General features: G+C 35.6%; 1 protein-coding gene across 2 annotated transcripts in view; it reads left to right on the top strand.

Annotated features, from left to right (window-relative positions):
* The window catches only part of Gabrg2 (gamma-aminobutyric acid type A receptor subunit gamma2), an 86,016-nt gene that overhangs the window by 48,900 nt on the left and 11,676 nt on the right, over window positions 1–25,440 (top strand). The gene's annotated exons all lie outside the window — the stretch shown is intronic.

The following is a 25,440-nucleotide window of genomic DNA, read 5'->3' as shown; positions in this document are numbered from 1 at the left end:
ATGACCCAGTTTCCTTACCTGAGTGTCATCTCTTTAAGGTCCCTTCACCCACCAAGAGTACCACAGACTGAGCTTTGGGGAGAAATTATGATCCAAATACACTAAATTGACAGCAATTCCAATAAACATAGGCATTCAATATAGATGTGCATTATATTTCATCTTCCAATTCACCCTCTATCCACTCCAAAATTATCTTCTGGTTGAAGTTAATTCTTAGAATGACACAAGGATACACACTAGGATGCACCATCTCCTCAAATTTCACTTTTTAGCCCATGCTCAACAAACAAACTTTTTTTGCTCATTGATATTTTACTACAAGATTTAGGAAGTGACACTAGTATTTATGAATGATGAAATATAAGGAAAAGCAACATTTCCAATAATCCGAGTGCGTAGCCTTTAAACATGATTTCTGCTCTGCCTACACTCGTGAGACTAGAAGAGCTGAATGCTTTTATTTTCTTCAATTATATCTCTTGCTCTCTGCAGAATGGTGAAGAGTTCTCAAATATGAATGATGGTATGTAACTCATGAGCTGTGTAATAATGCTTTGTTAAAGAGATAGCAAAACCAGGTGAAATAATTGTAGTGCCAAACAACCACAGTCCTTTGGTTGGTGTTTCTGGCTACCACATTCATGACTAACAATTAAATTATGTTACTGCCAAACATAACATTTTAAGGATCAGGGCAATTGTGGTTTTACTCAGAAAGAAATTAATACATATTAAAACATATAGGTACAGTCATGGAGGTTGGCAAGTGGGAATCAATTAGCAAGCCTCTGCCAGAACTGAGTGGGTCTGAACAGAGTACAGTGTTGTTTACTTCAGTGAACATTGGAAAAGGAGAAAGTTGGTAGGAAAGTTAAACTTTCCTATATCTTAAATATTTGAACCCCATTTCCACATGCACACTGTTGGGTGGAGAAGAGTCATCAGCTGCCTCAATATGAAGAATATAAAAATTCCATTTGACCTCAGCATGCCTTAACCTTGCCTCTCAAAAGTATTGACTTCCTTCCTGATCTAATGTTCCCTGATTTTTGGAAAATAGTATCAACCCATACTATTATTTAAAACAGGGGAAAATGAAATAATAAATCCCCAAGTGACAGAGCATACATCTTGAAAGAAGTGTAATTGTTTGTTAAAAGACAAAGAATTACTTCACAAAACATGTTAGGAAATAAATGAGGAAACCACACAAACACAATGTGCCTGAGAACAGGAATTGAAATGGGTCTCAAGGAAATGCCAGAGCATATTCATTCTTAGCATTGTGTTATTTTCATGTTCATGCCTGGAATAAATATCATGGACAACTAACATCAACAGCTACATTGATTTTCATTTCAGTAGACTTCCTTTTGCTATTCACTTTCATGGGAGATGGAAGTTAGATAAAAATAGGGACATGCAGTTCTATGCAAAGCCATCTGTGTCCACAGGCATTGTGTTGTCTTTGCAGCTCCCATGTAAGCTTTGTTGCTGTTTTTCTGTGTATTACTGATCAGCAGTCTTGCATAGCCAATTAACAAGGTCTTCTTGTAGTGTTCAGAAGATCTACAGCATCTGCAACAAAATCCTATTATTTATTTGCTACAATGCAACGCGACAGCTGGTATAGGGCAAAACAGTATAATTTCTGTTTAAGACTTGTCATTTTAATCATACCACCATATGCTTGAATGACCTTGAGCAAGTCATTTTCTATTTAAGGTGAAGAAATTGTTGAACTTGTGTTTGCAGAAAGATGTGTCTATTTACCTATCTTACAACCTGTTTTCTTGTTATAATTCTGTCATATTTCTATACCTATTTATAAATCTGTCTCTGTACCTCTTGAGTTCTCTCTCTCTCTCTCTCTCTCTCTCTCAATCAATCAATCAATTTGTATGCTAACATGATAGAATTAGGCTGCACTCTTAAGCCTAAACTAGATTAGATCATAAATAGCAAATAATATTCAAAGTTTTTGTAGATTAAAGACAAAACCTTTGGTGTTAATTCTTCTTTATCATTCTATGACATGGAATTTTATTAAAAGTAGTGTGAAAGGTTCTACTTTGAAAGGCATAAGACATTTTGGCTGATAGTCTGTTTGCTAAAGAGGAACTTCATGGCAAGAGTGAAGTGCATGGGATGAAATGGGTATGCTGTGTACATAAAGGACCTCCAAGCAGGTTATTTTGGGATGGACTTTGGAAGAGTTGCATCATATATTTTAAATTCCAGAAATATAAACAAACATTACAGTGATAAAAACCCTTAGAGTTAAAAATGGCCCATGCACAGGTCATGTATGTAGGTGCAAGGAGGCAGAGGATTTCATTTATCCTTTCTCATGAAGTCCTCATTAGAAGAATTTGTCCATTCAGGAGACACTAGTTTTCATAGTGTTCTTCCACTCTGCATGGACAAGAGGGATCATCATAATACATCAGAAGAATCGAGTCATTTGCTAGTAACTTCTTATTTTCAGTTTCTGTTTGACTTCAAATCTGAAGGTCACAAGTCAGTGTCAATTGTTATTGAGAAAATGAACTCATAAGTTGCTATGAGAGAAATATGGTACATGACTAAAAATGTATTTCAGCTTCAGAGTCATCCCCTGTAAAGAGATAAAAAAGGCATCAGACAGAACATGATGTTAACATGACTATCATCATATAGTGGTGAGAATGGTCACATATTATAAACATCGGTAGGATAGCCATGCTGAACTGTCAAGACAGCTTTATTAATTACAACAAAAGGCAAGTTTGTAAGTGTCTCACTGTAGTAAATTCAATTTTACAGTTATTAATTAGTGGTAATGTGCAAAAAATGAACTAGAATTATCATCCTGCCTGTAGGAGGAAATATATAATCCAATATTTACTGGTCAAAAACAATAGAAATGTCAGATTAGTTTAGTAGTTTGTTTTTGCTCAATTTTTGTAAAACTTAATCCCTAATGTGTAATAAAACTTTTGTGAAATAAAACTGTAGTCAAGTAATCTCAAGAAAAATAAAACACTTTGTTGTAGTATATGTTAGCTGTAAGATGTATATTAAGATTTATTCCTCCACAGAATACTATTTTATTTTTATTATTAAAAGTTTTAAATTACTTTATGTATATGTGTTTTATCCATTTGTATGTAACATGTTATTTTTGCTTGTTTGCTTGATTTTATTTTATTGTTTATTTCTTTTTTAGTAAGAGTCAGTCTCACTCTGTATCCCTCCCTATCCTGTAGAACAGGTTGAACTTGAACTTGTACAGATTCTCTTGTCTCTGCTTCCTGAGTACTGGGATTAAAGGCAGGCACTACCATGCATAGATTAAGTTGATATTTTATTAGCTCTGACTAGCTTTGGGTGTCTAATACATCCAATTTAATATCAGATCTTACTTTTCTGTTTCATATGATTAATAATACTTTATGAACTGGTCATATAGTACAAACAAAAATGTGCAAATCTGTAGGAGCCTTAACTTTCCTAGCTGAATCCCTTTATTTACTATAATTTAAGTTATTTTAAATTTATTTCTATGATCATGGTTACTGCATGTATGGCCCATGAGTGTAGGAAGGAGTGCATTGCTAAGGGACACTACTTGAAGTTAGAGGATAACTTTGTGATGCCAGTTCTTTCCTTCTATCTATGTTTTACTGTTGCTATGATGGACCAAAATCAATTCGGGAGATAAAGTATTTGGCTTATATTTCTACCTAAAAATCCATCATTGAGGGGATGCAGGAAAGGAACTGAGGATGGAACCTGAGGGTAGAAACTGAGGCAGAGTTCACAGAGGAACAACACTTACTGCCTTCTAGTCTCTGACTAGCTCAGCTGTGTTTCCCCCACATGTGCCCAGGTATATAGCATGTCACAATGGGATGATGCCCTCTGTATCAACTAGAGATCAAGAAATTGCCCTGAGACCTGCCCATAGGCCAGTCTGGTAAAGGCAACTCTTAAAATGAGGATCTCTCTTCCCAGGTGACTATACTTTCGTCAGTTCTATAAAAACTATGGTACACACATTTCTAGATCAAATTGTCGGCACCAGACTTGTAGGAGATGCACATTTACCTAATGAGTCATCTTACAGGCTGCTATTTGCTACAATTTTAGAAATGAAGTTTGGACAAATACATTGATTTGCATGTGGACTTCCAAATAGCTTGCAGGAAGGTAGCATGTAAAAATCAATTCCCAGATTCTAATCTAATAAATCTCCTTCTACCCTCCCTGCCCCATTCTTTAGCTTGAAGGTTCTCTTTGTTAGGTTTCTGGTTTATAAGGGCGTGAGGCAAATCATAATAATGAAAAATAAAATTTAAGAGTACAAAACAATGCCAAATACAGCCTAGTGGTTGCATTGATTGGAAGGTCTGGATATTGATTGCTTTCTGGATGATATTACAAGTGGTTTAGGCTTCTTGGTCATGTAGTGTTGACAGAAAAAGCTAGTGTAAATGTGTTAATGCTAGCTTCCAGACCCAGTCTGCCTCTAACTCTGCCCAACTGAAGCAGATCTCTTTATCTCTGTGTACTGGATTTTTGCCTGCCAGATGTAGTTTCATTCCTTTCTCAGAAAGCTGTAGAGGAACTCCAGTGAAGCAATGATGAAGAACTCTAGAAACATAGAGTATTCCCAGATGAAAAGCACCACCATTTTTTCCTCTCATTTTTATCTGTAAGATCTGATGATTTGATGTTCTGAAGTGGACTTTGCAGTTAAGATTACAAAAGTACATACACTTCAGTCCAATGTGAAATTGTGGCATAAAAATAAAAATGACAGCAATAAAACAAACATAAAAATAACGAATCATTGTTGAAACTCCAGAGGAAGGAGGCTGAGAATGACTGAAGTGGCAAGTGGCTGTTTCTTACACGTGGAGTCCTGACTTACATGTGGAGTCAGTCTTCAATGCTAAGCAAAAACGGTCAGTTTGCTATCAAGGTCACTTGAAAGGCACAGTTCAGCCCTTGCCTCACACACTGGGAATTGTTGTTCTTAAGTGGTAAAGACTAAATGTGGATAGAAAAAGGAAAGGAACTACATTAAGAGAAACCTATGGTAAGATAGGGTTTGGATGGCCCTGGAGTCACTGCCTTTTTACCTAACACCAATAAAGGAGCTGCCACCTTACACAGCTTTGAAGTCTCCTGTGGTCTGAGAAAGAATTATCTGTGCCTCTTTAAAAGAAACTTTGTAGCTCTTTTGGGACTCAAAATATTCAATGAGGGATGCAGGATGGAAGGAAACGAGAAATTAGCCTCTTCCGAGAAATGTAGAGACAGGTTTAAAACACTATCCTTTTATCTCAAGACAACAATGGCATGCATGATCCACAATCTAAGTGTTATGGGAGGGAAATCACAAATTTTGCATTAGTGCTACTCTATCTTCTGCCTGCACCTGAGAGAGATGATGACTATTTCATCTTGAAAACTAAAAACCTAGTTTTATACTTCTCCGTGGATAATTACTATTTATTTTCAAACTTCATATTTAGCATTGTTGTAATGATATTATATTTCTTTTTGTGAATGAATAATACATATAGCAAACTGCCATGGCAATTTCCCTATGGATGGTCTCTTGATTCACACAAAAACCTGAAAAAAGATATTAGTATTGTCCATAAAGCTACGACTCAAGAAAATTCTGTAACTAGTCCAACCCCTTCACAGCAATTAGGAAAAATAATTTGAAATCAGATATAGCCCTTCACAAGAACCAAGGTCATAGAAGTTCTGTTCTGCAGGATTTTTTGTGAGGGTGATGGACTCATGAGAAGTTGTGTCCATAGGGATAAGAGATGAAGAGAAAGGGGAGGCCATAAAGAATTCTCCAAGGAACCATTTGCTGTAGAAACGTATGTTCACGCAGGCATTTCTGGGAGGTGCTTGCTTGTCAAGCTTCCAAGGCTTGCTACAGGCTGCCCAGCTGGCAATCTCACACTCATAATTCTCCCCAGGTGTTAGCTGAGGAAAGGAAAAATATTTAAAGGTCAGCTAACAGATATTTCCATGCACCAGCTTTCTCATTTTCTAGACTTTTTGACTATAGAATTTCACTAACATGAGGAATGGCCAGCAATTTTATATATGTGAAGAATTTAGGCCAAATAGTGGGTGAGCATATGCAACCATCTCATTTAGAAATACTGGTTCTGTACTCTTTTAACTTCCTGGTCCTGAAGCAAATTAACACAAACCTGAATTAGTATAAGTTCTTTGGGAAGAAGTTTTAAAAAAATACAAAAGAAATCTCCTTTGTTGCTATTTAAATAATAAAGTCATGATATCAATTGTAACTGTCTGCAATTACTCCATGCATGGAGTTGTCATTCAGCCATTCTGTAGATGGAAAGCATAGGGCTAGGAAACAAAAAGTGACTGACCCAAGGAACATAGCCAATGTATAAAAGATTAGAATTCTAGATCCTTCAAAGCCTGCCTGTATACACATACATGACATTTCAAGGTGCCCCTGGCAGTAGTCCAAGGCTCATATTAGCTCATCTCAGCACCTTGGTTATCTATCTAGGGCCTCCTACATTTATGATAAGACCAATAAGCTCATGAAGATAAATTTCCCTAGAATAGGCCATTGTTCAGTGGAATAAAGATGAACTGCATCTAGCTCAATTTTAAGTAGCTTTTTTATGATTCTACGTGATGTAGCTACAAAGCACTGACCATACATACCTACATATTTTTATGACAGGAAAGCACATCATCCTAAAATGCTTCCAGAGTATGCCATCTTCAATTATACTTTTCTGAATGAAAGAATCATTATCCTAAAAATACCATAAATTCTTATAATACTTAAGTATATATTTGAAATATAATTTGAAGGTACCAGAACAGTCATTATCTTGTTTAAGAGATATTATAGGTGATTATAACTACAAGGCCCATTGTAGGAAGTTGCCTACTTCCACCCACCTTTTTCCTAGCAGTTGGGAGTCTCCTGTCCTTGCTTAAAATGACTAGTGTCTTCCAGACTCAGCCAGAACATTATTTGAGGGATACTGTTGCCATCCCAGAATTTCAGTAACAAATATTCCCCTGAAGAGGCTTTGTTTTAACAGTGAGTAATGGCTAGGGCAGATTTTCCATAGTTTTACCAATTTAATGCTGAATTAGATGCTCTATACTATCTAATTGCCCTTTCCTTGCAATTTCTGACCTTTTTGAGTTCAAGAAAAAGAGATAAATTTGATCTTTTGCAGCTGTAGAGATGAAACTCATTTGGTGTTTTATCCAGCATTCTTATTGTTCTTTGTTTTTCTGGATTCTCTTCCTCCCTCCCTACCTCCTTCCCTTCCTTTCTCTCCCCACCTCTCTCTAAGCAAGGGCAAATAGAACTAATTAAGGTATAATTGAGTAAAAGCTTGTCTTTGGTGCTTATCTTCTTGCAGGGAGGAATACAGCAAAGAGACACAGTTTCAGAAAACGTATCTATAACAAAGAAAGATTGAAATGGCTTCCCAGACAGACAGAGAGAGAGAGAGAGAGAGAGAGAGAGAGAGAGAGAGAGAGAGAGAGAGAGAGAGAGAGAGACAGACAGACAGAAGCCTGATGGGATCTATTGTAAAGTGTAGTCTTCCTCACCAGCTTGGTTCCAGAGCCACATCAGTCCCAAATGAACTCACAGGAGGCTATATTAATTATGAAGCTGTTGGCCATTTGCTTGGTTTTTTTCTGGTTATCTCTGACTTAAGTATTTAACACATAATTATTAATCTAAGTGTTTCTCTTACCGGAGAAAGGGTCCAGACCCCTTAATCCCCTGGTGGCTACATCGTGTCTCCCTGTGTCTCTCTTTGTTAGAATCCTCCTCGACTCCTAGTCCCACCTATCTTGCTTCCCTATTGACCAACAGTGCTTTATTCAAACCAATCAGACACATTTTTACAGAATGACATCTCTCAATAATCTATTATTTATTTTTATTATTCTTTCATTTTCACATTAATATAATTACATAATTTCTCCCTTCCCTTCATCCCTCCAAACTCTCCAATACATACCTCCTTGCTCTCTTTCAAATTCATAGTCTCTTTTTCAATGATTGTTGTCACATGGATATATGTATATGTATTTACATATGTATTGTTGCATAAAATTTGCTCAGTAAATGTTACTTGTAAGTAGGTTTTCACAGAAGGGGTGTGTTGAAGGGTATGATGGGAGGAAAGGAAATGTGATAATGATATAATCTATTATAATCTCAAAAATGAGAGAAATAATAAAAAAGAAAAATTATCAAAATTAATGGTCCTCTTGATTAGTATTTAAAGTTATCCTATAAACACACACACACACACACACACACACACACATATCTTCTGCTTCTGTTCAGCATCACATATATCTGGATGTATGTGAACTTCCTTATACATATACGTGACAGCATGTGCCAGAGTCCCTAGCATGAGCAGTTCACTGAATTAAGGAAAGGAACTTGAGAAATTCAGAAGAGCAACGTAGGAAGAGTTTACAGAGCAGAATTTTAGAAAGGAGAAAATTCACAGAAAATGAACTGGACAGATATTCAGAAGGTTCTAAGTAGTAACATATACCACTTAGCAGAAAAGCAGTGTGTTCTGTAAATTTTAAGTTGCAATTAACTCAGAATTGACACACATATCACATTTTTAGAGATGTCATTAAAACAGTTGTACCTATTTGGCCTATATCTTAAACTCTAAAGAACAAATTGAATTCTCCATATTAAAATTATAGTAGGTCATGATGCGAGTTGTCCTTCTATACATATGTTTCTCTTATTGGTTGATGAATAAAACACTGTTGGGCCAATGACCAATAGATGGGACTAGGAGAGGAGGTGAAATGTGGGAAAAGTAGGTAAGAGAGCCTGCCAGGGTCAGTCACCATAGAGCAGGCAAAGGAGTTGCAAGTCTGGCATTCTCCCATAAGCCAAGACCATGTGGGAATACAAAGATTAGTAGTTATGAGTTAATAATCAAGGCAGAGCTAGCCAATAAGAAGCCCAAGCCACCAGCCAACAGTTTCATAATTAATATAGCATCTGTATGTTTATTTGGGGCTGAAGGCGTCAGAAACAGCTGGGACAAAGAATCTCTCATTACAAGGTGGTATGAAAAATAACTGGGGTATAGCTAATTGAGGATTAGACACTGTAGAGGAACTATTAGGGAATGTGAAGCAATAACATGAGAGAAGTCAAGAAAGCACTACAGAGGTATTGAGCAGATGTTTGTTGCCAGTTACAACCAATGGGGAACACCTCGTTTCAAAGTCTCCACAAAGAAGAAACAAGCAGGAGTAGAAAGAAACAGGAGACAGGTATACAACAATTCATAAATTAAGAGAAAACTATTAGCACAAAAACTCTATCTCATCAAGCTCTGACCAAAGGAAAGAGAACAAAAAACCATATCAAATTACATAATTATAAAATTGCTTAAAATCAGTGATAAAATCATCTTTGAAAAAATGGTAAGGCTTGAAGAGATAACAGAGTTAAAAATAAATTGCTACTCTTATAAGCTCATTATGTGTCCCAGCACTGACATAATGTTTCAAAATTTCCTGACCTAACTCTGGGGACTCCAAAACCTTTCCTAGGTTCTGTGATCACATGAACATATATCCTTCATGAACATACAATAGACAATCTGGCATACATAAAAAAGAAATAAAATAGATAAATTAACCTTTAAACAAGTATTATATGGGGATATCAGGAAAAATATATAGAGTATAGTTAGAAATTTGTAATGGTTTAGTTAGAGATTATCTTGATTTAGTAAAGTAGTAGTTTGTAGGTTTTCTACCAAGACCCATATCTTTATATAGAGTATAGTTAGAAACTTGTAATGGTTTAGTTAGAGATTATCTTGATTTAGTAAAGTAGTAGTTTGTAGGTTTTCTACCAAGACCCATATCTTCATTAGCTCTGGGGAGTGGGCTAGTTTTCCAGTACCAAACATGATTTCCCACTTGTTGAGAGACCTTAGGTCCAATTACAGAGCTGTTCATTATCACCAAGGGATGAATGTCACTATTGCACACCTGGAGTTATTGTGTCATGTTGGTCCTTGTTGTGAAATACAAGTGTTTTAGCTGAATACTGGGTGTGTATATGTATATATATACACATATGTATATAGAAACAATTAATAAAAAAAGAGGCCATGAATGGAAGGGAACTGGGATGGGTATATGGGGATTTTTGGAAAGAGCAAAAGGGGGGATGACATAATTCTATTACAATCTCAAAAAAATAAAATAAATGTTTTTAAAGTCAAAACCAAAATACATCAGTATGAATTTCTAATAATGTTTAAACATTATTGTTTGAAAACAATGTGGTCACCTAGCTTTTTTCTCTTTCAAAAGGTGCTCAGGGAATGCAAACTTGATTCATTTGCTGAAGACATTTGATGGCATGAGCACACACTGGGCTCTTCTGTTTCATTTAGCACATTGTACTGTAAGTTTCTGCTTAGAAATTAGAACACTCACCTGCAGAGGAAACATACTGGTTTTCTCTCTTTATCCAAAGTTCTTTACAATTCTCTCGGCATTCCATTTCCCAGCTTTGCAGAGACAGCAAAGTTAAGAGGACACAACTACTTTCAACTGCTGTAAGAGTGAAAAACAACAACAACAACAACAAAAAACCAAACTAACCAATTTTGCCTAGAATGCTTTCCAGTGGCCATTGTTGTCTTGGTTTTGCTACATTTTAATACTAAAAAGTTAGCAGTAAGATGTGTGAACTGAGGGGAAGAATTGTTCCTTTACTCTTATAGTTATCAGCAGAGTACTTAAAGATAACAAAAATTAGGAGCATTTATCTTTCAAATCAAATTACATGACTTTTCATTTATATTCAAGGGAAATTTGGAAGTAACAAAGGCCATAAACTCTGACAAAACAAACAAAAACATGAAATAAATATTAGCTCAACAATTTTCTCATGCTGTTACCCTGAATAAATTAACTTTTCCAATTTAGTATTCTTATTATGAAGTGAGATGGGTAGGAAGGACTTATTGACAATCTACATAGAGTTTAGATAAAGGTTCTGACAAACCTCTTGGCACATTGTATATTTCAACTAATACTAACTCAGTGTTCAATCATTTATAGAAAACATTTTGTTGTTGTAAGTCTCAGACTAGTTGATGACTTTCTAGTCATTTTGTACCAGTAGTGGCCTTGCATTTTCATTTTTATTTTGGTATTTAGCTCTAGTAAACTGACATCTGCTATTTCTCCATTGGATCAAAGGAACAGTGTTTCTATTCAAGAAAAAATATCACCAAAGAAAAAAGTCCTTCTGGTATGCTATTGCATAAAAAGCAATGAGCTTCAAAATAAACCCACGAACACAGAAAAAGAATGTATTGATATGAAATTATGTAAAAATATTAAAGGAGAGTAGTGTCATAAGACATGCGGTCTTTGAATACCTGTTTTAACCTTTTGAAAATGTGATAAACAATTTATGAAACTTACTGTTTATCATGAGTCACAGATGAATAAAAGTGGATCTTGCTTGAAAATGGGTATAGGAGGAATGATGAACTTTGTCCCTCTGTAGCAGATTTTCTCCATCTATTTCAGTTCCACTGGACCAGTTTTCTCTCCATCCTCTGGGTCCCAAAGCCATTTAATGAAATGACCACTCTGAGACTTAATATCAGTTACAATTGTTTGTTCATTGGCTTAGGCTTATAATTGGATAGCTCTCTCTTCATTGTTAACCCATTACTAGTAATCTATGTATCTCAATCTGACCTTAGTTTATCAGTGATGGCCAGGTCTCTTGACTCCCCGGCTGCTACATGGTGGTTTTTCTTTATCTTCCTTCTCCCTGACTCTTTGGAATTCCCACCAAGCTAAATTCTTTCTGCCCATTGGCTAAAACAGCTTTATTCATAAAGCAACAAGAAAAACATATAGTCACAGCATACATAAGGACATGGCCCATCATTACCCTAGAAATCTATCCTTGAATCACTCATTACTTTTTCTTAAGAATGAAACACACATCCTTCAGATCCAAGATCTAGTCATGCTGAGTACGTATTTTCTCCATCTTCAGCATGTGTGGCTACCCTGGACAGTGCCATCACAACAATTCAACTGCTTACACTTACTAATATAATGCCTATGGTAATGAAACAAGATATCCTATTTTCCTACCATATTTTCAACTTCTAGTGAGAGGTTATCTCTTCAGAGCCCTAATATGCTCCTTTATTGCAAATAAGTTTGATTAGATAACCATCACTGGATTAAGCGATGTAGACATGTGGGCATTTGTGCCTCTAAACCATCATACTAGGGTTGGAAGTGCTATGAATATCAAAATACCACTCATATTTAATGACTGAGTGAAAAAGTCAGTAAATTCCTAAAATAAAATCAGGTCATTTTAGAGAAAGAATTATATGAGACGTTGTTATTTTCATTTCTCATTTTCCTTTAAAATGAAAAAAAACATTACAATAAAATCCAAAAGCAGAGTTTGGTAAAGAAATGAAGAACAATTTAAAGACATTATTATTAAAATTTCTTCTTTTCATTTAATGTTAAGCCCAGGGGTTGGAAGTAATGAAGACAATGATCTCAAGAAGAGTTTCATGATTTTTTTTTCAACCAGAGAAATGGCACAAAGAGAGAAATGGTATTATTGTTACAAATAATGATTTCCCAATGCCTGTTTTATTAAATTTAATAATTAAAATAAAATCTAATATATAAATGGTTTATAATATATATGGTTTCCTACCATAGGAAAGAAAGTAAGAAGACTTAGAGTGTTTGTCTATTCTAAGGACTATACAAATTGCTAAGTGTCAGTAGACTATATTCAGAATCAATGATATGGAACCTTAAAGTTTTGTTAATGCTACTATAGAATCATTTTTTTCTTTAATTTAGTTGCAATTAATAACATTCCTGAGAAGGGTCAGGGGGTGGGGGTGGGGATCCTGAGCAAGGTGATATGTCCTGGCATAAAGAATAACATGACTAAAGTTAGGCCCTCTGTGACCTGCTGGGCGTCTTTAAACAAATACTTCAATTTCATGAGATTTAATTGCTTTTGCTTCCTAGGATAGATATTTTTTCCAGGAAAATGATTAGACAGAGAAAGATTAGAATTTAATTGTTAACCTTGTCTCAGACAGCAAAGGGGGGAATTACTACCAAGCAAGACTAATCCTAAGGTTTTGTAGGATTATAGAATTTGGCATATTGTTATTATTATGGAATTCAATCATCGGTGACATGATTAACAAATGTAAACAATTGTGATATCTAAGTGTGAATGAAAATAAATCTTGATAGGGTGTGTTCATAGATGCTCTGAATACTCACAGGAAAGAAATTGTCCAGGTAGGTAAAAAAAAGTCTCTCTAAGAATCCTCCATAAAATGGAAATGCCTAGGAAAAGCAAATATTACACATTTTCCCCATAAGATCAGGCAGAAGGGAGTGTCATGCAGTGGTAGCTGAACGTAGCTACAGAGCTGACTTTTCAAGTAGCTATATGAATTTTGTCTACTTGGAGGAACCAAAGTGCAAACTTAATTTCATTTTCCACATTATATTTTGTGAATTGACATGGTGAGAGCCTGTTCAAATAAACAGGCTATCTGTGTGAAGCTGGGTAGAAGATAAAAATAAATCTGTGTTTCATGGGACAGAGCTCATAGGGAGAGAGAAAAACAATTGGGGAAATGGGAAAATAACACATACATTTTCTTTTAAATCACGGTTTACTAACCTGTGAATTAAGCAGAAATGGGAAAGCCCAGTTTTCCTCAGGTACCAGTACAATTTCCTGCATGCCCTTGGTTGACTGGAGAGCACAGAACCTGGCAATAAGCCAAGCCAAGCATCTCCTCTGATTGACTGTCCCATGCCTGTTCTTTAGTGGAGATGCAGTGAGAGTGTATTGATTTCATCTCAGATGCTCATCAGGGTCATTCAAACCACATTCAGCAAGTATAGTTCTTTTACTCAAACTGGCAGTGACTGAGAGACACAGTCAGTTTCTCCCATGAGGAGGGCTGACTAAGTGTGGTGACACTGTTTGCTGGCATCTCTGCTTGTCCTGGTTTGTTTTACATAATCACATACCACAGCTCTTCAGGGAACAATGCTAGAAGCTGCCCTGGTTTCCCTACTCCTCTCACACTCACATCAGGGAGAGAAACAGGAGCAAATGGCAAAATGATCCTTGCCCCAAGCTCAGTTCTCAGCAGGCACATAATCATTGTCTCCCAATGCCATTCTGCAATGGCTCTTCTGTCTTCTTCAGTCTCTCTCTCTCTCCCTCCCTCCCTCCCTCCCTCCCTCCCTCCCTCCCTCCCTCCCTCCCTCCCTCTCTCCCTCCCTCCCTCTCTCTCTCTCTCTCTCTCTCTCTCTCTCTCTCTCTCTCTCTCTCTCTCTCTCTCTCTCTCTCTCCCCTTCATTTTCTCTCTTCCAGTTATCCACTTTGTGATCTATAACAGGAACACTTGCATTTCTAGTTCTCCAGGCTGTAGGCTTGGACAGAAAGGAGTTCAATTTTCTTCATTTACACTTTGAGAGAATTAAACAACTTTGTAGGAAATCTCAATTTCTGTGACCATAGGTGCTGTGTTACTTGAATTGTATGCACAAGTACATTGGCACTATTAAAGCATCTACAGTGCTTTTAATGGAATATTTCAACTAGAAAATTTTAAATTCAGAAGCAGCAAGTGAGATTCAGTGGTACAGATCTGAGACTCATTACTTTAGTGACTCTGGGTATATACATTTAAACTCTGTTTTTTTCTGGTTTATTTCTTATTTGGAGACAGTGTCTTACTATGCAAGGATGGTCTTTTGGGTTTGAGCTCAAAATACTTCTGCCTTCGTTTAGGTCAAACCTAAAGCAGCTTAAAATACTCTTGCTTTGGTTTAGCTCCTTTTTAGTATTTAGCTCAAAACACTCCTGGATGCTAGGATTACCCAATGTACCCCCAAGTCTGGCTTTTCTCAACTCTGCAGCCTTTCAATTGTAGCCATTACATTTTCCTTGACTTTTTTTTAATGAAAGTAGCTTAAATTGAATGCTTTCTCTTTTGGGCTTTGTATATATTTTGAATTTTCTTTATAGTGATGGTAGTTTAAAAAATTATTTCAGTATTTGGAGGCTTCTTTGTTAGTCAGTGTTTTACTTAGCATAGCTATAAGGCATAGAAAATTTTATGTGAACAGTTTCCTTTACTCTTTCTCCCCCCCCTCTCTCTCACACACACACACACAAACACACATACATTAAATTTAAATACTCATCTACAGCCCCAGGCTGAGAATGTTTTTCCTTTAATAGAAGGTAAATCCTGCAAATTTGGTGAGTTTGAGTGTGATGGTATGGCAGATTAAAAATACAAATTGTCCACAGAAGCTGATACTTGGTAAACATGAGAAGAAGGTGATTTTTGCTTTGGTCAGTATCTAAGTATTGCATTCTATTGTCTATATCTTGCCTTTCAGAGGAAATTATTATTCAGCAAAATATAACTTTAGACAGCTATTTTCTGTTATCTAGTGTCCTTTAGGAAGCCTACAGATTTTCACAAATATCCTGACATTAACGATTAACCTATTGCAACTGAATTCTATATGCTGTTAAGAAATAGGTTGGAAATGGAGCTCCATTAGCACATATAAACCCTACAGCATGCACAAATGATGGACAAGAGAGAGGTTCACTTTTCTGAGTGAAAGAAAACAGTAATTTCAATTATTCTTTTATTGAAAAACCAAATTTCAAAGTAGGCTGCAAATTCATTGACATGGACATCAAATCTTCCTAGAGAGATCTCTTCTGATTGGCAAACTGTTGTCACTGTGCTGAGACATCAGTGCCTCTAAGCTAATGTAGTCCTTTCAAATTTAGAAGCTCTCTTTTGCCTTATTAGTTGCAAATCATACAAGTAGTAATTCCACATCAAGGATTCATTGACTGTAAAGTTAATTCAGGAACTTTGGCAGGGGAAAGGCAAGATAAGGTCTATTAAAATTGTAATGCATGAAACTTGGTTCAATTTTATAGTTCAAATATTATTCACTTAAATGATAATATAAGGGAAAGTAAACACTTTGGATGAAATGAAACACTTGGTTGTATGTGATTTCTTTAGTATGATCAATGACTGCTAGCAGATCTCTGTCTCCTTTAGGATTCTGATGTCTAATCTGCAAAATGAAGGAAATATTCTCATCTTTACATTTCCTTTGCACTCTGACATTACTATAGGATGAACTGTTAATTCTGTTATTATTACAGAAAGCATGGATGATTTTCTATATAATGAGGCCAGATAAAGTTTTATGTAGATAAGCAGAACATTATCCCTTTTTCTTTGATGGTGAAACAATGATCTGTACAAAAGCAAACAAATAATAAGTACAAATGCCAAAGAAATGGGTGGATGGATGGATGAATGGATGGATCGATGACCTCTGATGATCCTCTACATGAATCCTGTAACAGTGGAAACAAGATGTGGGGTAGATACCTACACATCATGACTCACAGGATCCTTCTCTTGAAAAGTTGTACTTAGAGTGCATACATTCCCCCCCAAAAAAAAGCTGTTATCCAAATTTCCTCTGGAAGAAAATGAATGAAAATAACCCTTTTCCAGATCAATTCTTAAAAACTGTCAGACACATAGCACCCCTGAGACAAGCAGATTGACACTGCAATTTAATCTTTGACATGTGAATTGAAAACACAACACTGAGTTCTGAAAATCAAATGTAAACTACAAATGTATGAGGCTACATATCTTTCTCAGTCTTTATTTTATTTGATTTCAAGAAAAATTAAATATCCTTAAAATCTAATGCAGCAAAGGTATTTGGTGGGCAGACGAAGGAGGTTGTGTGTAATGGGACTGAAGCAGTGACAGATGCAATCTCATCTATTAATCAGCCTGCAAAATTGCAGCTGAACATCTCCCCTCCCCTTACAAGAAGTTTCCTCAAGCCAGGACTGGACTCTGGCCTTGTAATTTTACATCTGCAATGGAATCATCTCGGTGAGTCCAAGTATGCATTGCAGTATAACAGAGAAGTCCTAACCAGGTCTTCAACAGGTTTTAGCTTGAATCACAAATAAAAAGCCTATGATTTATTTTTGTAACATGTCCTGGCAAAATCTGTAAAAATGCAAAGATGTTCATCCTCCATATAAATCCTAAAGGATAAGACCTAATCCACAATTTCATTTTAAGATCAAAAGACTTTTAAGGTTGTATGTAAACATAAGTAAAAGGAAACCTTAGATGATAACATTCAGCTTCAATCATTAACATTGCTTTATCTCAGCATCATTCTACCTTTCTACGGAAATAATTATGTTTAATCTTTACCACAATTCTATGGGATAAGGATGGCTATTATTCCTGTTTTATATGTGAGAACTCTCCAATATCAAATTTAAAAAGGTAAATAAAAATAAATATAAATTAAAAGCATGTTTTTATTTTTCTCTGCCAAGTGGTTTATTTATTCCTGCATTTTAAAAATAAACAGCTTTAGAACTGTCACTGGTGAAATTTGACATGTTTTTCAAATGTGCAGACATACCTGTCAAAATTATACAAAATTACTCAGGTTATAATCAATGTTTTACAGTGTTTTCCCTATATCTAATATCTGACTGAATTTGTGATATTTTGTAGAGAATAGAGAAAGATATTTACCCAGAAACATATGGTTAAGATAGAATTAGATTCTAGGACTTCTGGTATTGAGTCCTGTGTTTTCTTCAAAAAAATGGCTTCCTTAAAGAGAGAAGTTAAGCTTTATGGAACCAACTGCCTAAAATATGGAAAAAATTTCCACAGGGTAGTGTGTATCTGAAATTAAACTTTCTTATTCATTTTAAAGTAATTATAAAATTTCTCCCTTACCTTTCCTAACACCAACCCATTCATTATTCCTTCTTACTCTCTTTTAAATCCATGGCCTCTTTTTTCAAAATTGGTATTATGTTCATGTGTGTACACATGGGCATGCTCGTGCATACACACATACACACATACAAACACACACACACAAACTGCTTGGCCAATATGATCTTAGTTGTATGCATTTTTTTCAGGGCAAAACCATTTGGTATTAGATAACAAATTGGTGCTCTCTTCCCTGGGGAAGACTATATCTTTAACAGCTATCTTAAATTTATTCCAATAACAAGTCAAAAAAACATTTTTTTGAAGAATTCCACTGAGTTGGGGAGAATTTAAAAATTGAATACTGAGAGCTAAAGGCCAAGTAAGGCCAGATTTTTAAGCCTATAATTTTGCTCTACATCCAGAAAAATAATTTGACATCTTGGGGTTCAAGTTGTTATTTGACCTTTAGCAGAATTTGAACACTCATGCCTTTTTTCCCTAGCTGCTTTGAAAGTCACTTTAGAAAGCTTGGTATTTTGCTAACATCAGGTTCTTCAAGCTCAGCAGAGGCGTTTATTTAGGGAAATAGAGGTGCCTGGGTTACACCAATCAGTTCTAAGAGACTTTTTGAAAGAGAGAGAGAAAAATAAAAGGAACAATATAGCATTTCTACTAACATGCTTATTTCTCCAGACAACAGTTTCTGGGCATAGGGATATAATCATTAAGAACAGTTCTTTCTTATGATTGAATTCAAGTGTCATCTCATTGCTGATTTCATTGCTTTTTAAAATTAGCTACATTAAAGATGGGCTGCTTAATATCTCTCCTCTGAGCCTTGTCTTTGGTCTTAACTCACTCAAGAAAGAAGTAGGCAAGATCAATGTGCTTGCTTAAAGTGACTATCTGATATCCGAGAAAGAAATAGATTCTGACCATAAGAGAAATCTCTTCTCATTAGTTTGTGGCTTCACACACATGGTCTCTCTAATGGCAGCAAACACCAGAACTGGATCCAAGTATCACGGAAAGACCTCAGTAGCTTTTGTTCAATAAGATAGCAGATGAGGAAAGAAGAACAGATTGAGGCTCATTCCAGATACTTCAAATAATCCCTGACTAATCTGGGACAAGAATTCAAACTCTTAATGTAGATTTTCTTGTCTTTACAATGTGATGGATAGTAAACAGCTTCCTTGAAGAATGAGCCTTTATCCTAAGAGAGGATGAATTAAGAGACTGCCTAAGACTGCAGATGTTCTCTGGCACCGGCTTTTTCCCACTTATTTTCTCCTTGTGGTGCAATTTGTTATTCCTATGTCAGCATGACTCCATATAATATGTTCACCCCTTCATTGTGTTTCTTAGCTTACAACTGACAAATTGATCATGATGTCTAATTCAACAGTGCATAGAGCTCGTCCTCTGTTAGTATCTGTTTAACTGTGAAGAAAACAAGGAGTTAATGACTACATGCTTGCTCAGACCTTCACAAATTTCTCTTAGATCCCAATCCCTTTTTCTTTACTAGCATCAAGTTTTTTTTAAGAAGCCAACTACAGTATTTTTTAATTTTTCCCTTTTTTAATTTAAATTAGAAACAAGCTTGTTTTACATGTCAATCCCAGTTCTCTATCCCTCCCCTCCTCCCCTGGAGGGTGAGGCCTTCCATGGGAGATCTTCAAATTCTGTTTGTAACAAGCAGTCTTCCCGGCAGACTGGGCCCAGAGTCACGTCAACCCCATATAACACACAGAGACTCTATTAGTTACAATGCTGTTGGCCAATGTCCAGGGCTTCTCATTGACTAGTTCTGTCTTAAGTATTAACCCATGACTACTAATATATATTTCTATAAGAATTTATCTTTCTGAGGACACCATCCTGACTTGTCCTCTTTTTCCAGGATCACATGGCAACTCCTTACTCTTGACTACATTTCCAAGCACAATTTTTCACAGACCCAGAAAGAAAAATTCTGAACTTTATATGGAAAAACAAAAGACCCAGGATAGCCAAAACAACCCTGTTCAACATAGCAATGTCTGGAGGCATCACCATTCCTGACTTCAAGCTCTATTACAGAGTTATAGTCCTGAAAACAGCTTGGTATTGGCACAAAAATAGACAGATAGACCAATGGAATAAAACTGAACACCCTGATATTGACAACAAAGCAAAAATTATACAATGGAAAAAGGAGAGCATCTTCAACAAATGGTGCTGGCATAACTGGAGGCTGGCATGTAGAAAATTGCTGATCCATCCATGTCTATTGCCATGCCCAAAACTTAAGTCCAAATGGATCAAAGTCCTCAACAGAAATCTAGCCACAGTAAACCTCTTAGAAGAGAAAGTGAAGGAACTGGTACAGGAGACGGCTTCCTGAACACAACACCAGTAGCACAGACACTAAGATAAACAATTAATAAATGGGACCTCCTGAAACTGAGAAGTTTTTATAAGGCAACAGAGACAGTCACCATGACAAAAAAGCAGCCCACAGAATGGGAAAAGATAGTCACTAAACCCACATCTGACAGAGGACTGATCTCCAAATTTTACAAATAATTGAAGAAGCAAGTCTCCAAAACACCAAAAGTTCCAATTAAAAAGTGGGGTAAAGAACTAAATAGAGAATAAAGGTCAAAGAACACTTCTATAAGTTAATGACAATATATGGCACATGGTAACAATGGAGAGAAATGAATACACTGGGAAAAATATAAAGTACATCTATCTAGCTGGTCATAAAATGGAAGAGTAGAAATGGTGTGAGACAAGGTTGTGCTGAATCAGTATGAACTAGAATTTGCTACAATTAAGAAACTGTTCTCCAAGCTTCACCATGCAGAGAAATCCCTAATAAGCTAGCCATTTGTAGGACTGAATGTTTGATCTGTGCTTTAGATAACTGACACATTACTCTTCTTTCTTTCTTTTTTGTTTTATGTTTTGGTTTTTTCAAGACAGGGTTTCTCTGTGTAACAGCCCTAACTGTCCTGAAACTCACTATTTAGACCAGACTGGCCTGAACTCACAGAGATCCGCCTACCTATATCTCCCTAGTCCTGGGATTAAAGGCATGCACCACCATGGTCCAGATACTTCTTTTCATTTAACTCAATTTTAAGTTGTAATTATTATGGCTACCATTCTAGAAAGGCACAGGTATATACCTGTTGTGAAGTGTGTGTGTGTGTGTGTGTGTGTGTGTGTGTGTGTCCACATGCACATATGTATGATGGTGGTGGCTTGTGTGTGATCAGAAGGTTGAAATGAGTAAAAATGTGAGAAGAGATTACTTAGGAATCAAGAAGGGAGATGAAACCTCAAAAGCATGAAATGAAAACATTTAACTTTATTTAGCTGGGGTTTGGAGAACACAAAAGGGATTATCAAAGATAAATGAAAAGCTTAAAATCAAGTTATTATATTTGAGAAAATACAGATCTAAGAATTATTTATTTCCTCAATTACCACTGGGGAGTCTGTATATATTAAAGATACTACTTTTGATACCGTATTTGTTTAGAAAACAGTGTATTCTAGGGTAGCATTTTGCATTTCACAAAAATTTTAGAATTCATTTTAATTAGAAGTTCTAAGTTTTGTACAGTAGCTTGTTTCTATTTCTTTATGACTTCTATATTTCATGATGCAGCCTCATTCTTTTCTACTTTGGGTTACAAAGGTAGTCTTTCTAGTTTGTCTGTGTGTTAGTACGATAGTCTGTATACTCTTTGTTTCATTTAGATTCACTCATAAATTTTATATATGCAGAGTGTACTTGTGTGCTAGTGTTAAGGACAGATTTAATGCATGTTAGTCACTCAGTCACCCATTTAACCATGGAATGATGCCTTCCTTGGATCTCAGTGTTGAACAAGGTGATAAAGGCAGGTCGAGTGTGCCTGATCTTCCACTGGCTTCTAGTAAGGTAACGACTTTCCTTCAATCTAATCTCTTTAACATAGAACCAGTTTTGAAATCACACAAGTCTTTATTTTCAGTGTAGCTAATTGAGTGATTTTGGCAGATCCATGATGAAAACTGTTGGTAAGCAAGGCAAGAAAGGATAATAGAGTAAAATATCATTTGCCTGTACTGTAAACCTAGTAGAATATGCTTGGTTCCACTATATGTAAACATACTAAAAATCATGAGAGACAAATAATGGGGAGGTATATTTGAAGCTCTTGGTTTTGTTTTCATCATCAGACAAAGTGTTCAAACACACGCTAACCAATCAAACCAGTGCTTACATGAAATAAAACCTCACTACCAGCAACTTGAAAATAACTTCTCTCATTATCTCTGAGCTTCTAAAGAGGCAAATTCTCTCTATGAAATCATTAAGATGTTCAGAGTATACATATTATAGTTTCATCTATAAAAGAACAGGTCAAACATCTACTAACAACAGAATTCTAATGCTTTCATCTGACTGTTTATTCTCACAGGTAGAGTAAATAGAGCCTCATTTTTCACTGACTTTGACGATTTGCCTTCTCAAACCAGTCATAGGAAGTTTCCTAAGAAATGAGAAAAAGGATTAATACTTGTGTTTATTAATTCAATTCTATGTTTTATGTCTTTAAATTATAGTCTCTATCTTTCCATGCTAAGCATAAGAAGTTGGGACTAATTTGTCAAATGTATGACTTTAAGTATCAATGGAACAGTTTGATTTGAAGTGTCTGAAGTCACCATTTTTGGCTTGCTTAGTATTTAGGAACTTGGGGAGTAACTGATGCATCACTTTAAGAGGATTAGGTGTTCCTGGCTCCTCAGCATAAGAGTTTTTAAGCATATAAAAAAACTATATGGCCATGGTGATAAGACAGGCAGCAAGCTGTCTGTGTGAAGCTGCTTTGCTTTTAAATGGCGTGGTCTGGAGTTTGAATCCATAATCCACTGGTAGAAAAGCTTTAGGGTTTGCAGCCAACAAATGAAGGCATTCTAAAGTCATTACCTTATAATAGAGGCTGCTAGATAAGTAGATTGTGAGAGGTTAGACCATAGCCTAATGGGAAATGGAGAATTAAATCGAGATGACAATCTTGCTAATGCTGAACAAAATTTAAGTTCACTTTTGAGAAGTCAGATTATTAACATAAAAGTGTAGGCTCTCCTTTGCTTATACAATATGAAGTTAATTAGAGCTTTACACCAATTTATCTAAAATCTTACTATTTCTAAATTGTAGTTAAAGTATGTTTAAATGTAGTGAAAACTCATGGGAGAAAAGGTATCTTCAAATATTATTTTTATAAAGAAATTTCTTTCTCTTTCTGCTTTCCCTATGATATTAATAAGATTACATTTGTTTTTTCTGTGACCACAGAAATGAGAAAGAAAAAGAAAAAGACCTGTGTCTATTAGACTAAAAATCAGGATGAAAACAGAGAAGAAATTAATTTATGAAAATTATTTCAAATAGCTCTATATTCAGATAAATCAACACAGAGAGCTATAGTCTCAGGAAATTATTTAAAAGTGAATTATCAGAGTTGAAAAGTTTTCTACCTTTGAAGTTGTGTGCATAATTCCAAAATAATTATTACTCATTGTTAACTGTGAGGTTACTGGTGTTTCCATTGAAAGCCAGGTGAGACATTCTTCAGACAGGATTAAATGAGACAAGGGAGGGTTTGTGAAGATACCAATACGCAGTGATGAGTAAAAACTCAATGATGAGAATTTCCAGAGCATGGGGGTAGGCATGTTTTTAGTTTCTTACAGAGCAGCTGAGGAAAGGGTATGTATTGCAGCAGTTTGTAAGAGTATGAGTTAAGTCCTGAGACTTCTGAAGAGACAGACTGAGTTGTAACATCCCATTGAATCAATTTCTCTGAGGCTTTACACATCAGTTACCTATTTTTGCATCAGCTTGAGTAAGCCTAAGCCATGGGTAAAGAAAAACAGTCACAAAGCCAAACTATCCAGTTGCCACATGTGATTACACTTCAACTCTGTACACGTTAGAACAAAATATAATATAGTAAAGTGAAAGCAAACATTTGAAAATGGGACCCACGTATTAATCTCACATTTTACCAAAGATGCAGAGTTTGAAATTTTCTACTATAGAAGGTATAAATGTATATTAGGTGAGAGATGAACCATGATATAAACTTGTAATTTTGAAAACTACAGTGGTTTGTTTTATCGGCATAATACAAGCAGGTGACAAGAGGTTTTGCAAACAATTTATGCAAAGTCACTTTTTAAATTCAATGACTTCAGATCATTTTATATAATTATTCACATGAATAGATATATGACTATTCTTTGGTTCCTTAGAGATTTCTAATACATTCCTTGTAATTTTAAACATAAATTCTTGGGGTGGGGTGTTTTTCATTGTCTGTTTATTTATTTTCTGTTTTTCTTTGGTTTTTGGTTTTCATTGCGTCCTTGTTTGAGATACAGCACTACTGTATAGCACTTGCTGGCTCAGAACTCATTATGTAGCCCAGGTTGCTAGGCAGGCTTTAAACTAGACAATTATCCTGCCTCATGCTGGGTTTATAGACGAGTTCCATAACACATTAAGAAATAATAAATTCATTTATAAAGATAAATTCAGTTTAGTGCATGGAATTCACAAACACAAATATAAAACCCTTAGAGTAAGATAACCAACCACTCAAATATTCACTTGCACAGTCTCAAAATCTACGAGTCTCAGTTAACTGTTCCATTAGAATGGCTATTCAGAATCAATGGGGCTTTGGTTCAGGGTTTGTATCACAACTAGCAATTACATTTGTATACACTTATTTACCATGAAAATGAAAAAAAGTACTATAACAGCAGAAATTAGAAAAAAAACAAAAGCAGTATATACTCTTTCATGCTTCATGAGACATTTTGCCTACATTCCATTCTTATTCATCTCATAATATTACTCTTTAGTCTAAATGCCATGTTATATCACTCTCATTTCTAAAATCCAAATAATTTATAATATACTTCTTGGAATTTAAAGTATTGACTTTAATTTATGAATGTATCCATCAAATATTAGTGACTGTCCATTTCCACTAAAGCAATATGCTAACAACTGACTGTGTGAGAGAGTAGGAAAGAGGCAAGGTTTAGAGATTCATGCATGTAAAATCAAATGACAGACTTATAGTATCAGTCCCTAAATCATGGATGGAAGCAATTGCTATGAAACTACTGTAGCATTCATCATGGGAAAGGAACTATAATTTTGAGCAAAATATTACTTTATGAGTGTTAATCACCTAGTGGTCTGTATATATAAAAGTAATAAGGGGAAACTGCTAAAAAATGTGCAATATGTGACAATCAAGCAAGGCTTTGGACAAAAAGGATATCCCTCCACTTACACCAAGGAAGACCTTCTACCTTGTTGCTACCTGTGGCAGGTGTGATCCAGAGTCATATGAAAGAAGAAATACTTTTGAGACTTAAAAACATTTCTTTCCCTCTGATAGCA

Source organism: Mesocricetus auratus, unplaced genomic scaffold, assembly GCF_017639785.1.
Source record: "Mesocricetus auratus isolate SY011 unplaced genomic scaffold, BCM_Maur_2.0 Super-Scaffold_100007, whole genome shotgun sequence".
NCBI lineage: Eukaryota > Metazoa > Chordata > Mammalia > Rodentia > Cricetidae > Mesocricetus > Mesocricetus auratus.
This window is presented reverse-complemented; position numbering and strand designations above follow the sequence as displayed.